The sequence below is a fragment of the Diabrotica virgifera genome, chromosome 5 (assembly GCF_917563875.1).
Source record: "Diabrotica virgifera virgifera chromosome 5, PGI_DIABVI_V3a".
NCBI classification, from domain to species: domain Eukaryota; kingdom Metazoa; phylum Arthropoda; class Insecta; order Coleoptera; family Chrysomelidae; genus Diabrotica; species Diabrotica virgifera.
This window is the reverse complement of record NC_065447.1, coordinates 112319330-112333868: the sequence shown is the minus strand read 5'-3', so window position 1 is coordinate 112333868 and position 14539 is coordinate 112319330. Positions and strand designations below refer to the sequence as shown.

At 33.4% G+C, this 14539-nt stretch overlaps 1 protein-coding gene across 2 annotated transcripts in view; it reads right to left on the bottom strand.

Moving 5' to 3' along the window:
• Window positions 1-14539, bottom strand: part of LOC126884305 (zinc finger protein 664-like) — a 109462-nt gene that overhangs the window by 73229 nt on the left and 21694 nt on the right. The window lies entirely within an intron of this gene.

Here is a 14539-nt window from a genome sequence, read left to right as displayed (position 1 = left end):
TGTTCCGACCCAAAAACAACACCCTGTACATTAAATTTTTTTAAAATAGATTTTTCAGTTAAAAAGAGGATGAAAAACCAAATTTACTGGTATACTTTGAGTTTTCGGCAAAATGATTTTTCTGGTCAAATTTTGAGTTTGAATTCTGAAATTATGTGAATTGCGAGAGCTCTAAGTAGAAAAAAATTGAAATACAGCTTACAACTTGTCAACCGCATTGTATATTGATTATATATTTAACACGCGAATATTATTATATTATTTTAGATACCGAATCAATTAATTTACTTAAAATTATAAGAAATCCAGGTCCGTATTAAAAAATATTGTATAAATGTTCCGACCCAAAAAAATACCCTGTATATTAAATTTTTTTAAATGGATTTTGCATTTGAAGAGGATGAAAAACTAAATTTACTGGTATATTTTGAATTTTCGGCAAAATGATTTTTCTGGTAAAATTTTGAATTTGAATTCTGAAATTATGTCCATTGCGAGAGCTCTAAGCAGAAAAAATTAAAATGCGACTTAATTTTAATTAATACCATTATTTAATCTAAATTGGTAAAATGTTAACATTTCAGTGTTTTTAAATTATATGTGACAAATAGTTTATGGTGAATATTCGTATATAATATCACAAGAGAGAAAATTTTGCCGGCAATATTTTCGACTGGTATGAAAGTTTGTTGCCTGGCAATTTTCGCGAATTAAATTTTGACTTAAATCACGAGACGTCAGTCCAGTGATTTTGTCAAAATTTCATAAGCAAAAATTACCATAAGGCAACGAACTTGAATGAAACCAGGAGAAAATTTTGCCGGAAATCATTTTCTCTCGAATGATATTCGACAAGACTATTTCACGAGACAATTAATGCACCATATCAACGAAATATAATCTTTATTTATTTGTTATTACCAGACACTTTCGTGACGGATCTGTCATAATTTTGTCGCTGAGATTTCACGTCGTTAAGGAGTTTTGTCAGTAGGAAACGAAGCGTTGCTATGCCGTTTTAACAGTTAAAAACAGTCTAGTGAGATCTATATAATATCACAAGAGAGAAAATTTTGCCGGCAATATTTTCGACTGGTATGAAAGTTTGTTGCCTGGCAATTTTCGCGAATTAAATTTTGACTTAAATCACGAGACGTCAGTCGAGTGATTTTGTCAAAATTTCATAAGAGAAAATTACCAAAAGGCAACGAACTTGAATGAAACCAGGAGAAAATTTTGCCAGTCAATAATTTTCTCTCGAATGATATTCGACAAGACTATTTCACGAGACAATTAATGCACCATATCAACGAAATATAATCTTTATTTATTTGTTATTACCAGAAACTTTCGTGACAGATCTGTCATAATTTTGTCGCTGAGAAATCACGTCGCTAAGGAGTTTTGTCAGTAGGAAACGATGCGTTGCTATGCCGTTTTAACAGTTAAAAACAGTCTAGTGAGATCTATATAATATCACAAGAGAGAAAATTTTGCCGGCAATATTTTCGACTGGTATGAAAGTTTGTTGCCTGGCAATTTTCGCGAATTAAATTTTGACTTAAATCACGAGACGTCAGTCGAGTGATTTTGTCAAAATTTCATAAGAGAAAATTACCAAAAGGCAACGAACTTGAATGAAACCAGGAGAAAATTTTGCCAGTCAATAATTTTCTCTCGAATGATATTCGACAAGACTATTTCACGAGACAATTAATGCACCATATCAACGAAATATAATCTTTATTTATTTGTTATTACCAGAAACTTTCGTGACAGATCTGTCATAATTTTGTCGCTGAGAAATCACGTCGCTAAGGAGTTTTGTCAGTAGGAAACGATGCGTTGCTATGCCGTTTTAACAGTTAAAAACAGTCTAGTGAGATCTATATAATATCACAAGAGAGAAAATTTTGCCGGCAATATTTTCGACTGGTATGAAAGTTTGTTGCCTGGCAATTTTCGCGAATTAAATTTTGACTTAAATCACGAGACGTCAGTCGAGTGATTTTGTCAAAATTTCATAAGAGAAAATTACCAAAAGGCAACGAACTTGAATGAAACCAGGAGAAAATTTTGCCAGTCAATAATTTTCTCTCGAATGATATTCGACAAGACTATTTCACGAGACAATTAATGCACCATATCAACGAAATATAATCTTTATTTATTTGTTATTACCAGAAACTTTCGTGACAGATCTGTCATAATTTTGTCGCTGAGAAATCACGTCGTTAAGGAGTTTTGTCAGTAGGAAACGAAGCGTTGCTATGCCGTTTTAACAGTTAAAAACAGTCTAGTGAGATCTATATAATATCACAAGAGAGAAAATTTTGCCGGCAATATTTTCGACTGGTATGAAAGTTTGTTGCCTGGCAATTTTCGCGAATTAAATTTTGACTTAAATCACGAGACGTCAGTCGAGTGATTTTGTCAAAATTTCATAAGAGAAAATTACCAAAAGGCAACGAACTTGAATGAAACCAGGAGAAAATTTTGCCAGTCAATAATTTTCTCTCGAATGATATTCGACAAGACTATTTCACGAGACAATTAATGCACCATATCAACGAAATATAATCTTTATTTATTTGTTATTACCAGAAACTTTCGTGACAGATCTGTCATAATTTTGTCGCTGAGAAATCACGTCGTTAAGGAGTTTTGTCAGTAGGAAACGAAGCGTTGCTATGCCGTTTTAACAGTTAAAAACAGTCTAGTGAGATCTATATAATATCACAAGAGAGAAAATTTTGCCGGCAATATTTTCGACTGGTATGAAAGTTTGTTGCCTGGCAATTTTCGCGAATTAAATTTTGACTTAAATCACGAGACGTCAGTCGAGTGATTTTGTCAAAATTTCATAAGAGAAAATTACCAAAAGGCAACGAACTTGAATGAAACCAGGAGAAAATTTTGCCAGTCAATAATTTTCTCTCGAATGATATTCGACAAGACTATTTCACGAGACAATTAATGCACCATATCAACGAAATATAATCTTTATTTATTTGTTATTACCAGAAACTTTCGTGACAGATCTGTCATAATTTTGTCGCTGAGAAATCACGTCGTTAAGGAGTTTTGTCAGTAGGAAACGAAGCGTTGCTATGCCGTTTTAACAGTTAAAAACAGTCTAGTGAGATCTATATAATATCACAAGAGAGAAAATTTTGCCGGCAATATTTTCGACTGGTATGAAAGTTTGTTGCCTGGCAATTTTCGCGAATTAAATTTTGACTTAAATCACGAGACGTCAGTCGAGTGATTTTGTCAAAATTTCATAAGAGAAAATTACCAAAAGGCAACGAACTTGAATGAAACCAGGAGAAAATTTTGCCAGTCAATAATTTTCTCTCGAATGATATTCGACAAGACTATTTCACGAGACAATTAATGCACCATATCAACGAAATATAATCTTTATTTATTTGTTATTACCAGAAACTTTCGTGACAGATCTGTCATAATTTTGTCGCTGAGAAATCACGTCGCTAAGGAGTTTTGTTATTAGGAAACGATGCGTTGCTATGAAGTTTTATCAGTTAAAAACAGTCTAGTGAAATAGTCATGTTTAAATAATGAATAAATAATAAAGGGTCAATAAAGAATACATCAATTTAATCAACAAAGTATCTAAAAATTATAACAAACGGAGAAAATTTGCAGTATAATAACTATTCAGAACTAAAACACTTATTCAAAATTACCACCATAAAAAGTTATTGTTGTGTGCAAATGGTAATATTTTACCAATTTAGATTAAATAATGGTATTAATTAAAATTAAGTCGTATTTTAATTTATTTTACTTGGAGCTTCGCAATGCACATAATTTCAGAATTCAAATTCAAAATTATACCAGAAAAATCATTTTGCCGAAAATTCAAAGTATACCACTAAATTTAGTTTTTCCTATTTTTTCAAATGCAAAATCCATTTAAAAAAATTTAATATACAGGGTATTTTCTTGGGTCGGAACATTTATACAATATTTTTTAATCCGGACCTGGATTTTTTATAATTGTAAATAAATTAATTGATTGGACACCTAAAAGAATATTCGTGTGTTAAATATAAAATCAATATGCAGTGCGGTTGACAAGTTGTAAGCTGTATTTCAATTTTTTTTCTACTTACAGCTCTCGCAATTCACGTAATTTCAGAATTCAAATTCAAAATTTGACCAGAAAAATCATTTTGCCGAAAATTCAAAGTATACCACTAAATTTAGTTTTTCGTCCTCTTTTCAACTAAAAAAACTATTTTAAAAAAATTTAATGTACAGGGTGTTGTTTTTGGGTCGGAATATTTTTCCAATATTTTTTAATCCGGATCTGGATTTTTTACAATTGTAAATAAATTAGTTTATTGTACACCTTAAATGATATTTGCGTGCCAAATATAACATTAATATATAGTGTGGTTAAAAAGTTATGAAACAATTAAGAAAATGGCAAAATAGATAAAACACCCAGTATCTTTGTTAATAATGGAGTAAGACCCATTAGTATGGTATTTTTGAGACCGCCTAAGTGTCCTCTTTCTACAGTTAACGTATGTTACTTGCTCAATGAAACACCCTGTATAAACAATTAAAAAAGCGTATACTTTCTTTTAAAACTACTACAAATTTTTCTACTAAAAATTTTGATTATAACAAAAAACGTTACATGGTCGTATTGTATGATGCAAGACAAACAATATGTATTATAAATACCTATGTCTAAATATATTTTATCTACTCCATGTCATAGTATGTAATAAGTTTTTAGTTTGTGAAAACTGTCATTATAGATAGCAGTGCGTGAAGTGTTTAAAGTGTGCGTGAAGTAACAATGTATTTTAAATGGGACTTACTTTTTCGCACTGTTTTTGACACACTTTCACGTAATCAAATATCCTTAACTTTCGCGTTGTCATGGTGATGATAACATAATGAGCAATAAATTACGACTAAAGTTTTTACAGTTTTGTGGTTTGAAAGAAGTTAGAATTTTTAAATGACAAAGTTCTAAAAATTGTAGAATAGAAATAAATTCCAGTGACGAAGAGTTATAGTTTTTTTATTTGTTCATCATAGATAAAATATTGTATGAAACTGTGCGTGAAGTACTTTTTGCGAACTTACGCGATGTATAGCACTCGCTCCGTTGTCGCTCGTGCTCTAAACACCGCGTGCATTCGCAAAAAGCATACTTCACGAACTGTTTCGTAAATAACTATTGGGTCTATTGAATAAAAGAAGTATTTGCTTTTGCTTACAAGTATTTAAGTATTTACTTAATAGTAATTGAATAAAGTCATTTCTTTAATGCTTTATTTAATTACTATTAAGTAAATACTTAAATACGAGGAAGTAAAAGCAAATACTTCTTTTTATTCAATAGACCCATTATTTACTCTATCTCATATTATGTAAAGTTTTTAGTTTGTGAAAACTGTCATTATAGATAGCAGTACGTGAAGGGTTTAAAGTGTACGTGCAGTAGCAATGTATTTTAAATGGAATTTATTTTTTCACACTGTTTTGTTTTTGGCACGCTTTCATATACAGAGTGGGCCAAAGAAAACAGTCCACCTCGATATTTGGCAGTATGCTTTTTCTCATGAGGATCTTTCAGTGCGTCACAGTTTTTCGATTTCTTTCTACCGCATTACATTGTATGTGACAGAAAAAAACGCACGTCGGTGATTACATTTCGTCGGTGACATTTATAACATTTATTCTAGTTGTCAACAGATGGAGCTATAATCGAAAATAAAAATAATTTGCGAATTATATAATATATCTACGAATATAATCTGAACAATTTAAAAGACTATACAAATCAAAGAAAATACCCTTTTATAAATGCAATAAACACAATTGATTTGTGTTTATGCCAAATTGCAAATAAAATTTGACAACTGTCAGATTTAACTAAAATGTCATGTCACTAAAATGTATATTATCACGGACTTACCTTTTTTTCTATCATTTGTGACGCACTGAAAAATGCTCATGAAAAGAAGCATATCTATTAGATTTTAAGGAAATGACGAAACAGGTCGCTTTTTGATCTAAGGGGGACACATTTTTACGGTACATACAATTGTCAACTCCTTCCCTTAAACTTCCCCCACCTCTTATTTTTAAATATGGAATAGGGGTCGTGTGCTAGCTCATTTAAAAGGTTATTCAATTCTCTATTCAGTAATATAAACATTAACATAATTATTTATGTCCAAGAAAAATTATGGGTGTCCAAGAAAAATTATTTTGAATTAAATGAATTGACACAAAAAGAAGAATGTATGTAATTCATTTAATTCAAAATACTACCCAATATACCTACTAATTTACCCAATATACATTTAATTCAAAATACTAAGCGAAACACAATATTTATTTGTCAAATAAACATTTTTCTCTGTTTTCTGTCTGTAGTAGAATGTATTTTGAGTTAAATAAATTGCATACATTCTTCTTTTTGTGTCAATTAATTTAATTCAAAATAATTTTTCTTGGACACCCTGTATAAATAATTATGTCAATGTTAATATTACTGAAAAGAGAATTGAATAACCTTTCAAATGAGGTAGCATACGACCCCTATTCCCTATTAAAAAAAAAAGAATGTGTGTGTACTTTGTACGCACGTAAGAAGTTATACTTCTATTATAATATAATCTAACTTCATATTATGATTTCAACGAAATCAATATACCTATCTACTTTCAATAGTTTTTTTGTATTGTATTTAAATATTAAACTAATTTTAGAAAGAACAAAAAAAAAAGATATGACTTTGCCAGGATTTGAATCTCTCGATCCCTAGGCGAATGCTCTACCGATCAGCTACCACGGCTTTTGTATTCAGTGGATCATTTCTGAGACATAATTACAATCTCGGTGACAGATACTTTAAATGAAAATAAACATTTTCAATAATACTTATTAGGAGGAAGAAAAATCCACAGATATAAAAATTATAATAAATATATTTACTAAAAACACTCATAATATATTCTTTTCACATAACTTAAAAGATGTAGCGACTATTTTTTAATACCATACTGTCCGTGTGCGCATGCGCCGGGGAATGTAAAAATTCACCCTCGTGCCTAAAGTATAACTTCAATAAGGAGTGGGGGAAATGGAAGGGAGGGGGTTGACAAATGACAGATGTATGTACCGTAAAAATGTGTACCCCTTAGATCAAAACTCGGCCTGTTTCTTCATTTCCATAAAATCTAATAAATACTGCCAAATATCGAGGTGGACTCTTCTTTGGCCCACTCTGTATAATCAAATATCCTTAACTTTCGCGTTGTCATGGTTGTGACCTGTTTACAATAAATTACAACAAAACTTTTGACAATTTTGTGATTTGAAAGAATTTGAATTTTTACTTAAATGTCAAAGTTCTAAAAATTGTAGAATAGAAAAAATGTAATCCAGTGACGAAGTGACGATTTTAGTTATTTATCGTAGATAAAATATTGTATGAAACTGTGCGTGAAGTACTTCTTGCGCACTTACGTTATGTATAGCACACGCTTCGCTCGTGCTCTAAACATCGCGTGCATGAGCAAAAAGCATACTTCACGAACTGTTTCATAAATAACTACTTTTAATGCCATAAAGAATTACCCCTTAAAGTTTGTCGCACTTATTTAAAAACATCCTGTATTGATGAAAAACAAGGCTAGTTGTTAAAGTACCTAACTTTTTATTATCCAACATAAGCAAATGAATCAAAAGAGAAAATGTTAGAAAGCCTAAGGCTACAATTGAGTTTTGATTTCAATATTTTATAATACAGTACGTAAATCGTTCAGCTGGACATAGGGAATATACATTGAGAGAATTGTGGCAACTGCGCTAACCTGTGTTAGTTGAAGCTTCTGTTCGAGTACGAGTTTTTAGTGCAATAGAGCTGTTAGAACGAATAGAATGAGTGAGTTTTGAAGCAAGGCTGAGTGTCCATAAATAAAATAAAAACAAAGTTTATGATTAAGAAGTTAATAATTTTACTTTACTTTTTAAAATATTTTTTATTTAAAAACTAATTTCAAAATCAAACACTTCTCCCATTCCCTTAGGCCAAAAATATTTAGCTACTACATTGTCATATTTTGACGTTTATTTGTGTCAGTCGAAATGAGTTTGAGGTTAATGTACCTTAACGACGTTCTACACTTTCGGCAAAGAATTAAGGATTTGCATGAAATTTTAGTATGTTATAGTTTACTTCAAAAAACTAAGACTTGATTTTTTAAAAATTGTTTTACCGTGCCGTTTAATTACTATTAAGGGTCAAAGTTAAGTTTTAACATGGGCTCTTATGGGAATTCTTAAAAAGTTAATAACTTTTGACCCAAATTTACGATTTTTAATTATTTGTGCTTAATTTAAAGGTTTTTTGGTAAGGAATAACATATTAAAAAATGAGGATTTTTTACCGTCCCATTTATTTTTTATTTATTTATTATAATTAATTCCGTAATTTCCTTAATTTATTATAATTTATTTTTATAAAGTATTCAATACTGAAACATATGATTTGAGTATTCTGCTATAAATGCATTATTACCAACTTTCGCTTGAATATAAGTTTCCCCTCCTTTCCTCTGAGAGGCATACCCCGCAACGAAGGTGTAGAACGTCGTTAATGCTAACAACCATATTGTCATCGAGATAGCTCAGTTGCCACAATTATCTCAATATAATACAATGCATGTATTTATGTATCTAAACATATACAATGTATGTTCCCTATGTCCAGCGCCGGATAAAGGGGCGGGCGAGCCGGGCGACCGCCTGGGGCGCCAAATTTTGAGGGGCGCTAAATTTTGTAGGACGCCAACATAAAAATATATTTTTTTCATTCATTATTTTTTTTTATTTTATATATATACTTTGAACATTTTTCCTATGACATTGTTTAAATAATTCTAATATTATTTATAAGAAAAATATTTCTATCTATAGTGAGAATTCATAACTCAAAAAAAGATTAATAGATTAAAACCAAAGCTCACTAATAAATATAATGCCACCAAGAATTCTTATGGTTTTTATCACTCATACAAAATTAATGCAGACAAATTATTTTTACCACTTACAAAGGTTGTTAATTTTTTTGGGTCATTTGTCACGTAGGTATCACATTATGTCAACAATCTATTTTAAAAATGGACGAAGATCAAATTTTAAATTATCAACAAAATTATGATAGTGGAGTCAATGAAGGTGGATATGAGTTATTACCTCAGATTTCGTTGAACCTCCATCGATTTTTATAAAAATTGGTGAGTGATTAAAGGATACCTCAAGGAACAAAGGTGACTAGTGCCAACTTGCGCTTTTTGCATTTTAGGGGTGAAATACACCCCTTTTTTAAAAATTATTTTTTAGATTCCTGAAAGTGCAGTCACTTTAAGTTTTCACTTCCTATTTTGTTAAATCTTCATTGATTTTCATGAAAATCGGTAAGTAGTTAGAGGATATCTCAAGTAATAAAAGATATATAGCATCAACTTGCGCTTTTGCATTTTAGGGATGTAATACACCCCAACTTTTTAAATTGTAAAAAATGCAGATTTCCGCATTATGGCGCAAGTAATCTCGTTTAATTAAGAAAAATAAATATTTTTTTATATATATGTGCATGAATTACATTTTTTTTTTAATTTTTCAAACCTTATAGCAACCAAAAATCCGAAAATTAACAAGTCGAAAATCACGAAAACCTTATTCTTCTATATTTCTGAAAGTGTAGTCACTGAATGTTTTCACCCACGATTTCTTTGAACCTTCATCGATTATCATGAAATTTGTTGATTAGTTAGAGCAGAGGTTCTCAATCTTTTTGAGTCAGGTACCACCAAATACTTTTTATTATTTTTGGCACCACCTAACTAAAATACCTGTCTAGCTAGGTGATCTAATTAACTATAATTGTGCCAGTGGTGGTGCTGATTTTGGCTGTTTTGAGTTTTGCGTACCACCTCAAATAATGAAATGTACCACCAGTGGTACATGTACCAGAGATTGAGAACCGCTGAGTTAGAGGATACTTCAAAAAACAAAAGTGATATGGCACCAAGTTGCGCTTTCTGCATTTTAGGGGTGAAATCCACCTTTTTTTTTAATGATAAAAATGCAGATTTCAGCATTCTGGCTCAAGCAATCTTGTTTAATTAAGTAAAAGAAATATTTTTTTACATTTATGTGCATGATTTATAATTTTTTTAAATATTTTAAACCTTATAGCAACCAAAAGTCAGAAAATTAACAAATCGACAATCACGAAAAAAATTAATCTTTTATATTTCCAAAAAGGCAGTCACTGAAGGTTTTCACCCCTGATTTCGTTGAACCTCCATCAATTTTCATGAAAATTGGTAAGTAGTTAGAGGATACCTCAAGAAACAAAAACTATGTGGTACCAACTTGCGCTTTTATCCTGGGGGTGGATGTTACCCCTTCTCATTGGTGAACACTATTTTATTAAAAATAACCCCATAATTAGATAGAGGAGTACATTCTAAGCAAACTTTCTTTTATTAAGTTTATAAATTTTTTATTTAAATAATATTTCATAATTTAATAAAATATTATTGGTACAGTAAAACCTGACAATAACGGCCACTAAAAATAGAAAACAATTGGCCGTTATAGAAATGTGGCCGCTAATGCTAGGTTTCCTTTTCCACAAATACATAAAATATAATTGAAAATTTATTTATTTTAGTAATTAAAGCAAATCTAATTAAATATAATTCTACAAACAAACGGAACATACTAAAACTAAATTCAATTTACTACAATATAAAACAATATCTATACGAAAAAACAACTACAAGAAAAACAGAATTTTTGTTTGTTTTACATTTTTTTAGATAAACGAAACATACTAAAACTAATTTAATATAGGTAATACATAATATAAAACAACATACTATAGCTACTAGGAAAAATACGCTTATCACTAAAGTATCGTCGTGCTTCCATGCTATATTCAACAAAACCAACTTGGTAGGGCCTTTAATTAGATATCGCAAATCACTTTGGCTGATTTTGTCTGCATATATATTATGTTTGAGGAATCCCTTTTTTTTGTGAGACTGGATATAGGACATTTCTCAAGTATGAATTCACATTCATGGTATATCGTTGCTATACAGGGATAATAATCTGTGCAATGTTATGGTACAGGCTACGTTAAATATGAAGTAAATGTGGAAGATATACACTGGTTATTCATTTATTTACATTTACTCGTTATTTACATTTGCAAATTGTAGAAGCCTCGGAGGTGTAACCAGAGAAGGTTCCCATTGTTTTCATTCTGGTGGTATATGCTATATGCCATTAGAGTTAAAACTTAGTCTTTTGCTAGCAGTTGCCGCTAAGAATTTCGTTCGTTGCAATTCGGGACTGCACGCTGGGGTTTGTTTTGGTTGGATCGGGGAGAGCAGCATATGTGCCTCCTGATGAGAGACTAATAAGTTTCGAAACCGGTAGAGGTGCTTGCAGCACTCTCTGATTGGACTGGAATATGGTTTGGCTGTATTTTCGTTTTGCAACGAAATTGAAAATGGTTATTCATTTTTTTATTTACATTTACTCTGTGTGGAGTATGAAGGGAACCAGTCTCGTTGGAATTTTACCGCGCTGAGCAGATGGGACGTGAATTGTAAATTGTAGAATTCCCTCATCTTCCTTAGTCTCAGCATCCGTATGGCTTGCAAATTGTAGAAGCCTCGGAGGTGTAACCAGAGAAGGTTCCCATTGTTTTCATTCTGGTGGGATATGCTATATGCCATTAGAGTGAAAACTTAGTCTTTTGCTAGCAGTTGCCGCTAGGGCATCTATGCCATTTCGTTCGTTGCAATTCGGGACTGCACGCTGGGGTTTGTTTTGGTTGGATCGGGGAGAGCAGCATATGTGCCTCCTGATGAGAGACTAATAAGTTTCGAAACCGGTAGAGGTGCTTGCAGCACTCTCTGATTGGACTGGAATATGGTTCGGCTGTATTTTCGTTTTGCAACGAAATTGAAAATGGTTATTCATTTTTTTTATTTACATTTACTCTGTGTGGAGTACGAAGGGAACCAGTCTCGTTGGAATTTTACCGCGCTGAGCAGATGGGACGTGAATTGTAAATTGTAGAATTCCCTCATCTTCCTTAGTCTCAGCATCCGTATGGCTTGCAAATTGTAGAAGCCTCGGAGGTGTAACCAGAGAAGGTTCCCATTGTTTTCATTCTGGTGGGATATGCTATATGCCATTAGAGTGAAAACTTAGTCTTTTGCTAGCAGTTGCCGCTAGGGCATCTATGCCATTTCGTTCGTTGCAATTCGGGACTGCACGCTGGGGTTTGTTTTGGTTGGAACGGGGAGAGCAGCATATGTGCCTCCTGATGAGAGACTAATAAGTTTCGAAACCGGTAGAGGTGCTTGCAGCACTCTCTGATTGGACTGGAATATGGTTCGGCTGTATTTTCGTTTTGCAACGAAATTGAAAATGGTTATTCATTTTTTTATTTACATTTACTCTGTGTGGAGTATGAAGGGAACCAGTCTCGTTGGAATTTTACCGCGCTGAGCAGATGGGACGTGAATTGTAAATTGTAGAATTCCCTCATCTTCCTTAGTCTCAGCATCCGTATGGCTTGCAAATTGTAGAAGCCTCGGAGGTGTAACCAGAGAAGGTTCCCATTGTTTTCATTCTGGTGGGATATGCTATATGCCATTAGAGTGAAAACTTAGTCTTTTGCTAGCAGTTGCCGCTAGGGCATCTATGCCATTTCGTTCGTTGCAATTCGGAACTGCACGCTGGGGTTTGTTTTGGTTGGATCGGGGAGAGCAGCATATGTGCCTCCTGATGAGAGACTAATAAGTTTCGAAACCGGTAGAGGTGCTTGCAGCACTCTCTGATTGGACTGGAATATGGTTCGGCTGTATTTTCGTTTTGCAACGAAATTGAAAATGGTTATTCATTTTTTTATTTACATTTACTCTGTGTGGAGTATGAAGGGAACCAGTCTCGTTGGAATTTTACCGCGCTGAGCAGATGGGACGTGAATTGTAAATTGTAGAATTCCCTCATCTTCCTTAGTCTCAGCATCCGTATGGCTTGCAAATTGTAGAAGCCTCGGAGGTGTAACCAGAGAAGGTTCCCATTGTTTTCATTCTGGTGGGATATGCTATATGCCATTAGAGTGAAAACTTAGTCTTTTGCTAGCAGTTGCCGCTAGGGCATCTATGCCATTTCGTTCGTTGCAATTCGGGACTGCACGCTGGGGTTTGTTTTGGTTGGATCGGGGAGAGCAGCATATGTGCCTCCTGATGAGAGACTAATAAGTTTCGAAACCGGTAGAGGTGCTTGCAGCACTCTCTGATTGGACTGGAATATGGTTCGGCTGTATTTTCGTTTTGCAACGAAATTGAAAATGGTTATTCATTTTTTTATTTACATTTACTCTGTGTGGAGTATGAAGGGAACCAGTCTCGTTGGAATTTTACCGCGCTGAGCAGATGGGACGTGAATTGTAAATTGTAGAATTCCCTCATCTTCCTTAGTCTCAGCATCCGTATGGCTTGCAAATTGTAGAAGCCTCGGAGGTGTAACCAGAGAAGGTTCCCATTGTTTTCATTCTGGTGGGATATGCTATATGCCATTAGAGTGAAAACTTAGTCTTTTGCTAGCAGTTGCCGCTAGGGCATCTATGCCATTTCGTTCGTTGCAATTCGGGACTGCACGCTGGGGTTTGTTTTGGTTGGATCGGGGAGAGCAGCATATGTGCCTCCTGATGAGAGACTAATAAGTTTCGAAACCGGTAGAGGTGCTTGCAGCACTCTCTGATTGGACTGGAATATGGTTCGGCTGTATTTTCGTTTTGCAACGAAATTGAAAATGGTTATTCATTTTTTTATTTACATTTACTCTGTGTGGAGTATGAAGGGAACCAGTCTCGTTGGAATTTTACCGCGCTGAGCAGATGGGACGTGAATTGTAAATTGTAGAATTCCCTCATCTTCCTTAGTCTCAGCATCCGTATGGCTTGCAAATTGTAGAAGCCTCGGAGGTGTAACCAGAGAAGGTTCCCAGTGTTTTCATTCTGGTGGGATATGCTATATGCCATTAGAGTGAAAACTTAGTCTTTTGCTAGCAGTTGCCGCTAGGGCATCTATGCCATTTCGTTCGTTGCAATTCGGGACTGCACGCTGGGGTTTGTTTTGGTTGGATCGGGGAGAGCAGCATATGTGCCTCCTGATGAGAGACTAATAAGTTTCGAAACCGGTAGAGGTGCTTGCAGCACTCTCTGATTAGACTGGAATATGGTTCGGCTGTATTTTCGTTTTGCAACGAAATTGAAAATGGTTATTCATTTTTTTATTTAGATTTACTGTGTGTGGAGTATGAAGGGAACCAGTCTCGTTGGAATTTTACCGCGCTGAGCAGATGGGACGTGAATTGTAAATTGTAGAATTCCCTCATCTTCCTTAGTCTCAGCATCCGTATGGCTTGCAAATTGTAGAAGCCT